The 9,384-nt window shown below is 48.0% G+C and overlaps 1 pseudogene; it reads left to right on the top strand.

Annotated features, from left to right (window-relative positions):
* Positions 1-666: 666 nt before the first annotated feature.
* Positions 667-1,198, top strand: LOC127205267 (NADH dehydrogenase [ubiquinone] 1 alpha subcomplex subunit 13-like; annotated as a pseudogene).
* Positions 1,199-9,384: the final 8,186 nt, after the last annotated feature.

Raw genomic sequence — 9,384 nt, 5'->3', positions numbered from 1 at the left:
GGAAAGGGTTTGTTTGGCACACACATCCTGGATCATTGCTTTATTTAAGGAACCAGAGACAGGAACTCAAGCAGAGAATAAAACAGAAGCCATGGAGGGATGCTGCTTACCGGCTTGCTCCCCATGGCTCGCTCAGACTGCTTTTTTATAGTGTCCAGGACCACCTGCCCAGGGGTGGCACAACTCACAGTGCGCTGGCCATCTCAGATCAAGAAAATGCCCCCACAGACTCCTCTTAGCACGTAACTCTCAAGGGTGTCAAGTTGAGCCCCAAACCAACCAGGGCACTTGTGCCTGCACAAATAGTACATAATTATTCTGCGTGTTTTCTGTATGAAGCGTTGATAAGAGAAAAAATTCAAACATGTTCTAGATTAAGTGACAGACTGGAGGGCTGGTGGAAAGGAAGTTTATCTTTAGTGACCACGGCAGTCTAAGCCAAAGAGGAAAAGGGAGGCGGCCGCTCCACATTCCTGTGTGTGCTGAAGACCAGACACACTGAATCCAGCTGGTAGAGCCAACCACCCAAGACGGGCAAACCTTCCCTCTGCGAGTGCTGCTCCTGCCTCACTCAGGTTTTCACAGCTTCACCTCCCGTCAGCAGTGGTGGAAGTGGTTGGCTTCTTCACTCTTGGTTTCCTCATAAAATGCCTTGGCTCGGCAAGTATGGTGGTGTCAAAGGTAAAGCAGGACATGCCCCCACCTGGGGACTATGGCCCCATGGAACGTACCCCGCCGGGGAGTGTCGGGCTACAGCATGTTCGCTGTGGGCATCCGGCCTGATGTTTGGCCACTGGAGAATGATGAAGTGAGCGTGGGCGCCTGCAGATCGAGGACTTGGAGGCCCCGATTGCCTTCATGCCGCTCTTCCTGGCAGAGAAGGACCAGAGGACCCTGCAGGTGCTTCGGGAGAACCTGGAAGAGGAGGCCATCATCCTGAAAGACGTGCCTGACTGGAAGGTGGGAGAGTCTGTGTTCCACACCACGTGATGGGTGCTGCCCCTCCTGGGCAAGTTGTACGGGCTGCACACCGAGGAGATGCACAGTGCCAACCTCGGCTTCACCTGGTACACTTAGGGGCCAAGCCGATGCCTGTAATAAAAAATAGTTTTTTGGGCTGGAGAGATGGCTCAGAGGTTAAGAGCACTGACTGCTCTTCCCAAGGTCATGAGTTCAATTCCCAGCAACCACATGTTGGCTCCCATCCATCTATAACAAGATTTGTATACATAATAAATAAATAAATATTTTAAAAAATAGTATTTTTTTAAAAAGCCTTGGCTCTTTGGGCCCGCCCCTCATTTTCCTACACCCATCTCACTGCCGCTTGTGCTTTTGGGATCTGATCACAGCTAGTTCTTTGCTCTTTGCCTTGTACCAGCCCCTGTGCCAACTCAAAGAACCCTTTATTTCAGAGAGCTCCCCGTGTTGACTTTCCAACTTAGCACTGAAGGTACAGTTTTGAAATCTACACACTCAGTACTGTGACTTTTATCTTTAAGTTGTTTTGAGTCACCCGTCGTAACACCCTATGACGCTTACTTGTAGATGGCTGTGATAAGTCATCACTCCTTCTACTTATTCTTAGTCTCGCTGCGACAGAGTGGCCTTCAGGCCGCTGTTTTTGGTGCCAGGGCCTGAACGCAGGCTTGCCCACTCACACGTCCTTTTCATTTCTAGGTTTCATTCAGCTGGCTTTGATGCCAGGATAATGCCAGTTTGGCAGAACATGTTCACAAGTATTTGTGCCATTGCCACCCACCATCATGGGAGGACTGTGCCACATAGTACTAACCCGGGGGTTTCAAATCAAACTTTAGAGTTAAAAATGGCTTCTCCAGGGCTGGAGAGATGGCACAGCGGTTATAGAGCACTATCTGCTCTTCCAAAGGACCTGGGTTCAATTCTGAGCAGCCACATGGTGGCTCACAACCATCTATATTGGGATCTGCTGCCCTCTTCTGGCCTGCAGGTGTACATGCAGATAGAGCATTCATTTGTAAAATAATTCTTTTTTTTTTTTTTTTATTTACTTTATTTTATTTTTTTATTTTAAAGGCTTCTCCTTGATGCTTGTAGTTTTGGACAGCCATAAAGCAGAACAGTTGTCAGTTGACTCATTGTAAGCAGATCGCCCATGTGTGTTTTTCCAGTTATTTGTTTGTAGTAGTTTTTGATATTGCTTTAATTTCTTCTTATTTAAAATTGCATCATTTGTCTTCCAAAATTTGTGGGTTTTTTTTCCCTCCAGAGATATCTCTGTTGTTGACTGTGATTTTCTCCCATTGTGGTCATAATAATTCATTTCCTTTTTATTGATTTTAATGATTTTAGGTGCACGAAGACTTCTTTGTGGCTAAAATGTAGTCTATCTTCCTAAATGTTCCATGTGCAGTTAAAAAGGATAGGTTGCCTTCAGCTTGGGGAAAAGGGACATAAAATGCCAACAAAGCCAAGTGGACTGCTGGGGCGGTCCTTTTGGGCACTGTGTAAAGACTGTCCTTTGTGCGTTCAAATGCTGGCAGAGATCTGATCACAGGCTGGACTTTGGTATTGTTATTCTTTGGCTGCATTGTATTTTTTAAACACTCCCCTCCGACACCTTCTGATTGGGCAATAAGGAGCTGAATGGCCAATACACGAGGCAGGAGAGAATAGGCGGGACTTCCAGGCAGAGATAGGCACTCTGGTAAAGAAACAGGAGCGGAAAGAGTCGCCGGCCAGATAAAGAGGAAGAAACAGGTGCGGGGACTAAGAGTCCGAGAAGTAATGAGTGTGGATTAATTTAAAAGGAACAATTTAAGTGAAGAGCTGATTGGGGAACAACCTAAGCTAAGGCCAAGCATTAATAATTAATAAGACGTCTCTGTGTCATTATTCGGGAGCTGGCAGCCCAAAGAAATCCCTGTTTTAGTGGGCAGCAAAGTTTTCTCAGCTGGGAGTGACGGTGCACACCTTTATTCCCAGCACTCGGGTGCAGAGGCAGGCAAATGTATGTGAGTTCGAGGCCAGCCTAGTCCATAAAGAAAGTTGCAGGACAGCCAGGGCTACACGGAGAAACCTTGTCTCGAAAAACAAAACAATCCCCCCAAAACACAACGAACAAAAACCCCGAAGTACTATGAGGGCTGGTGAGATGGCTCAGTGGTTAAGAGCACTGTCTTTTTTCCCAGAGGCCCTGAGTTCAATTCCCAGCAATCACATGCTGGCTCACAACCATCTATAATTTGATCTGGTGCCCTCTTCTGGCCTGCTGATGTACATGCAAGTAGAGTGCTCATACATAAACACAATAAATAAAAAATAATAAGGGCTGGAGAGATGGCTCAGTGGTTTAGAGCACTGCTCTTTCAGAGGTCCTGAGTTCAATTCTCAGCAATCATATGGTGGCTCACAGCCACCTATAATGTGACAATAAATAAAATAAATAAAAATTTAAAAATCTTAAAAAAAAAAAAAAAGGGTTTCTCATGTGCTATGTTCTTACTGGTCTATCTGTTAACTGTTGGTGTTTCATACTCACTTATTAAGTAGCTACGTCTCATCTGTCTCACCTTGAAATCCCAAAATTTTTATATCAACTTTCTGTGATTTATTCAGCACCTAAACATTTAGAATTGTTGTGTCTCTTTGTCATTGACCTCCTTCTTCTTACCAAATATCAGTACAGAATCTCTCTTTTCTGATTATGACAATGATATGTAATGTTCTTGCGACCAGTGACAGCACGGTATATTTTGTCCATAGTTGCCCCCACCCCCCAACTCTGCCTCTCTGCCTCTCCCCTCCTCTCAGCTCCCTTTTCAGCACTGGAGAATGAAGCCAGTGTGAGCCTCCACCACTGGGACACATCTCCAGATCTCTTTTTGTCTTTTATCTTGAGAAGAAGGGGTCTCATGAAATTGCCCAGACTTGCTGTATAGCTCTTTATCCCAGGCAGGTCTTGAACTTGTGGCTCTCCTGCCTTCACTTCCAAGGAGCTAAGATGGCAAGCCTGAGCCACCAGGTTCATCTTTGGCTTTTCCAGGCAAGGCTTCACTGTGCAGCCTTGGCTGTCCTGAACTTTGTAGACCAGGCTGGCCTCGAACTCACAGAGATCCCACAGTGCAGGGATTACAGGCCATTTCTCAGTCAAGGCTCCTTCCTTTCAGATGACTCCAGCTTGTGTCAAGCTGACATGGAACTAGCCTGCACACCTCCCCGCCTTCCATGTGTGTCACCACATCTGGGTCCATCGGCTTCTTTGCATTTGAAGTGCATGTCTTTCAGGCAGGTCGTTGCTTGCTCTTGCTTCTCCGCCCACTGCAGTATTGCTTGTGGTCAACCTGTGTGCTTCTTAGTGGCTACCTTCAGGTCGATGGTGCCTGTTTGCTTTAGAGCCTCCCCGTTAGTTTTTGGGTCCCCTCTCCTTGCTCTGCTATGTTTGAATTAACTGGGCCTGTTTCATCTTCTCTGCTGGGCTGTTGACTCTGACATCTTTTCCTACTCCAGTGATGGCTCAACATTTGCAGGACGCATGTCACAGTCCATCTTCCTGGCATCACCCCATCGAACCACTTACTGTAAGGAATAAAAGGTAATGGTCCCGCCAGGCGTGGTGGCGCACGCCTTTAATCCCAGCACCTGGGAGGCAGAGGCAGGTGGATTGTTGTAAGTTTGAGGCCATCCTGGTCTACAAAGCTAGTCCAGAACAGCCAAGGCTACACAGAGAAACCTTGTCTTAAAATAAATAAATAAATAAAATAAAAAATAAAAAAAGTAATGGTCCATTTTCAAAAGTGACTTGAGTCAGCTTAGGTCTGGGAAGAGGTGAATAGGAAAACACTGGCCCCTGCTAACACCTGCTCACTTAGGAACCCTGACCCAAACTAAATTTAGATTAGGAAATTATGAGCAGCCAGCCTTGCCTAATGGCTTCCTGGCACACCAAGGCCATCCACCTGGTACGTTCTTTAATGAGCAGGGATGAATCCTCATATAGTCTTTTTGAGAAACAAACAGAAGAGGCAGAGAGAAAGTTAAGACCCAGAAGCCCTCAACCAATGAGGGAAAAGGGGAGGGGCCTGCACTGGGGGGTATAAAAAGTGCTCGTTGGTAGTCATGGTGGAGACTCACTCACGTTTACGGCTTCATGTGACTTGTTCTACCTCGATTGAGAACAAACCTGCCTCAGAACCCCCATGGACTTGGTGTGCGTTCCTCTTGGGTAGACGCTGGAGCGTGGGTGTCTGTGCACTATTGCCAAGCTGTTTTTTTGGATGTGAGTTTATGACAGCAGTCTGCACACATGAGCCTTCCTTTTAATCTAATCTGATGGCTTCTGCCTTATAATTGGGACACTTAACGCTGTCTGCTTCCCACGATGGTTGATGTGGTCTCTTGCTAGTGCTGGCTTTGTTTGATTTGGAGACAGGGTCACTCTATGTGGCCCTGGCTGTCTTGGAACTTGTTCCAGCCTCTCTGGTGCTGGGAGTAAGAGTGTGTGCCCCCATCACTGCCCCTTGCTCGTGCTTTGCTTGTTGGCCTGTCTGTCCTGTCTTCCATGTTGGATGCATTCCACTTTTCTAGTCACAGTGTGCATGGCCCGTCGGCACTTTCCTTCTGTGGCGGGGGATCTTTGTTCACAGCTGGTTCAGGCAGCCTCCAGTCTCCCCTGAGACATCAGTGTCATTGGGTTGGGTCTGCCCTATGTTCCCTGGGTCTTTATTACCCTCCCACCGTCCTCACCGCTCAGTATCTGACAGTGAGTGCAGCCGTGGACAGAGCTGGAGAGCCCAGGCCGACCTGAGTCTGGCCCCAGGCGTCCAAACTGACTCCTTAGCCAATGTTCTCTCCATAGGAATCCATAAAAGCCCTCTGCTGTGTTCTTTCAATCACTTCTAGGGCCGTGGTGCTTTCATCTGTGATCGTCGGAGGCTGTTTTGTTCATGCACGGGGCAGATGGTATAATGTTAACAGATGGAGAGGGAACCAGACGGATTTAATTTATACTTAGTTCATTTTCATCTCCTTTACGCGAAAAATGATGGTCAAGCAAAGGGTCGAGTAAATTACTCAGGGACTCAAAACCTCAAACAGAAAGTAAAAGGAAGCCCGGCCAGAGGTACCCTGTGTGCCACCCGAAAGAAAGTGAAAGACTGGGGGGGGGGGGGGGGGGGGGGGGGGAGAGAGAGAGAGAGAGAGAGAGAGAGAGAGACAATGAGTGGGGGAGAGCAAGGAGGGAGAGAGGGAGAGACAGACAGACCTTTGGCTTTTCTAATGGGAGTGGGGCTTGTCACAGAACCTAGATAAGCAAGCTGCTGATCTGGGTGCCATTTTAGAAATTAAAGTGATGTCCCAGAGTACCTGGGAAGGACAGGGCAGAGCAGCGGCGTACACCAGGAAGAGGGAGGCCGCCCCAGGTTAGCCTCAGTTCCTGTTGATTATGCAGCCTCAGCGGACATTCCAGCTCCCTAAACACAAGGATGGGGAGACCCAGACAGAAATAACGCTCAAGTGACAGTAAATGGCCGGACAAGCATGCTGACAGGCTGACAGGAAACACCAGCTCCAAAGACCTGTGGGGTGTGTGTGTGTGTGTGTGTGTGTGTGTGTGTGTGTGTGTTCCTGTCTCCCAGTGCTGAGGCTCCAAACAAGGGTCCTTTAAGAGCCAGCCAGCGCTCTAACACCGAGCTACTCTTCCAGCCTTCGATTCCTCTATCTCGGTGACATAGAACCTTCCTTTTCTTTTCTTTCTTCCTCTTTTCTCTCTTTTCTTCTGAGGTCTCTACTAGAGCCAACAGAGGCCTTCCTGCTTTCCTGCCTCCTCCCTTAGGACAGACTCACGTCTGTGGAGTGAGAAGTGTGGTTTCAGGAAGAGAAAGTCAATGGGAAATTGAAATTTAAAACAGAGCTGGGGGTGGGGGAGCTTGCATGCCCATGATGCCAGGGATAGTAGGGACAGGAGGCTGAGTTGTTCAAGGCCATTCTTGCTACATATGAACTTTGAGGCTGGCGTAGGCAGCAAGAGACCCAGTCTCAAACATAATTAATTAGATAAACAAGTAAAATACAAACTCTATAGCAACACAAAACCTTCTCTGGCCTGTGAGCTGGTTATGAATGAAGCAAAGCCCAGAATCGAATCTCCGTCATTAGGCCAAATTATAGTATGAAGGGTCACCTCTAGGCCCAGCACAGTGTCTGTCTGGAGTTGTTTCAGCCAGTATTAGGAAGGACTCCAAACCCTCGATAGACTCCTGGGACTCTAGTGCAGGGTTGATGCCAAGACAGGCCATGGAGACCTGTCCTCCACAGATGGCTTTGCTTCCGGCTTTCCCTGGCCACCCAGAACAGCTGGTGCCCACAGCTGGAGGAGCCTCACACCAGCCCAAGAATTCCTAACAATGTGGGCGTGGATTCCCTTTAATGCGGAGTTAGATGCTCCGGTGTAGAGATGCTTAACACGCAGGTGGATTGTTCCAAGCGTTTTGAAATACCTTCAAGCCTCCAGCCACAGAAGTGGCAAGCGTTGGATTGTTTTAAAGCTTTTTTAAACATTTTTGCAAATCTCTGTGGAAAATATTATATTCTCATGTGTCTCACTCTTAGCTCTTACTGTCTCGCTATTACCAAGCAGGAACCTCAGTATATATCTCTGTGACCCAACAGAGGCACAGGCTGGTTGGTTTTAATCTAGAATTCCCTGAGCAGGGAGTCTCTGTGAGGAACTTGTCTAGACTAGACTGGGCTGTGGGCAAGCTGACTGGGGGTTTCCTGAGGTGGGTGAGTGTCATGGATGTAAACACGTTTTTGTTTTGAGTGGCATCAGTTGTAGGGTTGGAGCGCAGCTGAGGCTCTTCTGCGTTCCAGCGTGCAGACAAGAACCTGCCACTCTCTGCTCTGACCGTGGCTGAGAAGCGAGTGGATGCTTCAGGTTCCTGGCACAGTGACTGCAGCGACAGAGTGTAACCTGGAACCATAAGCCAAATAGACCCTTTCTCCCTTGAGTTACCTTTGTTAGGGTGTTTTATCACAGCAGCAGAAACATGACTAAGACGGCAAGCATGTATCATAAACCAGGGGGAAGCCATGTGACCTCTGACCCAGGAATGCCAAGCTGAGGACAGAAGATCTAGACGTCCTTCTGCTAGGCCAGGCCACTAATGCAACAATGCAGGTGGGAAAAGGTGGACCCTTTCGTGTGAAGAATTCTGATCAGACTCTCCAGTCACTGCAGTACCTTAGCGATGGTCCAGTACCCGGAAGAGTTCAATGCCAGGGGAAGGGCAGGCTGACTGGATCCATTCTATGATGTGTTTTTAGATGTAGTGCTTCTTATTAAAATGGCCTCATTACATTAATTTTGATTCGCTGTCTCTCTCACCTGTCCTCCCCGCTCCCGTCCAGGGCCACCTGAGGAATTGACCGAAGGCTTAGCTCCCTAAAGAGACTGCCTCAGGGCCGCACACTGAGGACAGGATACGTGCCCTCCACAGTCTCTGCCCTCCACACTGCCCAGTCTTCCCAGCACCTACAAGGCCAGTTTCTTGAAGTTTCCTGGGAGGAGTTTGGTGGCTTATGAGCAGATATGCTTTTCGCATTATTCAGGCTTGCTGGGAGACTTGGCCCTGGAATGAGATTGCCTTTGGGGAGAGGGGATCAAGACCTACCCTAGTTCTAAGCTATAGGGAGTGGTTCCCTGTGTAGCACTGTCAGCACGTCCCTCAAAAGAAGAGTCACACGGTGTCATATTCAACCACATAATGTCAGAATATTGAAAATATGATATTTTAAGATAGTAATCATGGATAAACGGGTGATTCAATAAGCTAGACAGTTGTTAATATTCTTAGACTAGGAGTTATCGTGTGTGTTTAATGGTGTAATGTCATGGTAACCTTGAAATAAACCCAGTTCCAGGTCCCATAAGGCCTGTAACACAGCTTGGTATTTAAAACCTACTCATCCAGGAGGAAGCCACATTCCTGGACCAGATGTGCGTGTTGCTATTTAAACCCCATCTCCAGCTGCACGCGGAGACACATGCCACCCACTGCACACGCGGCATCTGAGTCCAGCTCACACGCCTGGTAGCATTCCCAGCAGATGTCTATCGCATCCCCTGTGTTTAATGACTGTCTGAGAATTTGACGCTGAGAGAGATCAGGAAGCGCGTGCTCTGTTGAACTGCCCACACTCTTCTGATGGGAAATTGCTCATGTCTTGTAATGATGCAATGAATTCAATATCATCGAGTCTCTCTTGCTGCCTCTGGTGTGGGTGGCTTTCTTCTGTCCCATTCAGCGTGTCCTTCAGGTGGGTGCTGTGGGAAGGATCTTCCCTCCTTGCCTCCCCTGCACTCACACTTTGCTTGGAAAGACCAGTAAAAGCCAGGCACACCAC

This window comes from Acomys russatus, chromosome 21 (assembly GCF_903995435.1).
Source record: "Acomys russatus chromosome 21, mAcoRus1.1, whole genome shotgun sequence".
NCBI classification, from domain to species: domain Eukaryota; kingdom Metazoa; phylum Chordata; class Mammalia; order Rodentia; family Muridae; genus Acomys; species Acomys russatus.
This window is presented reverse-complemented; position numbering and strand designations above follow the sequence as displayed.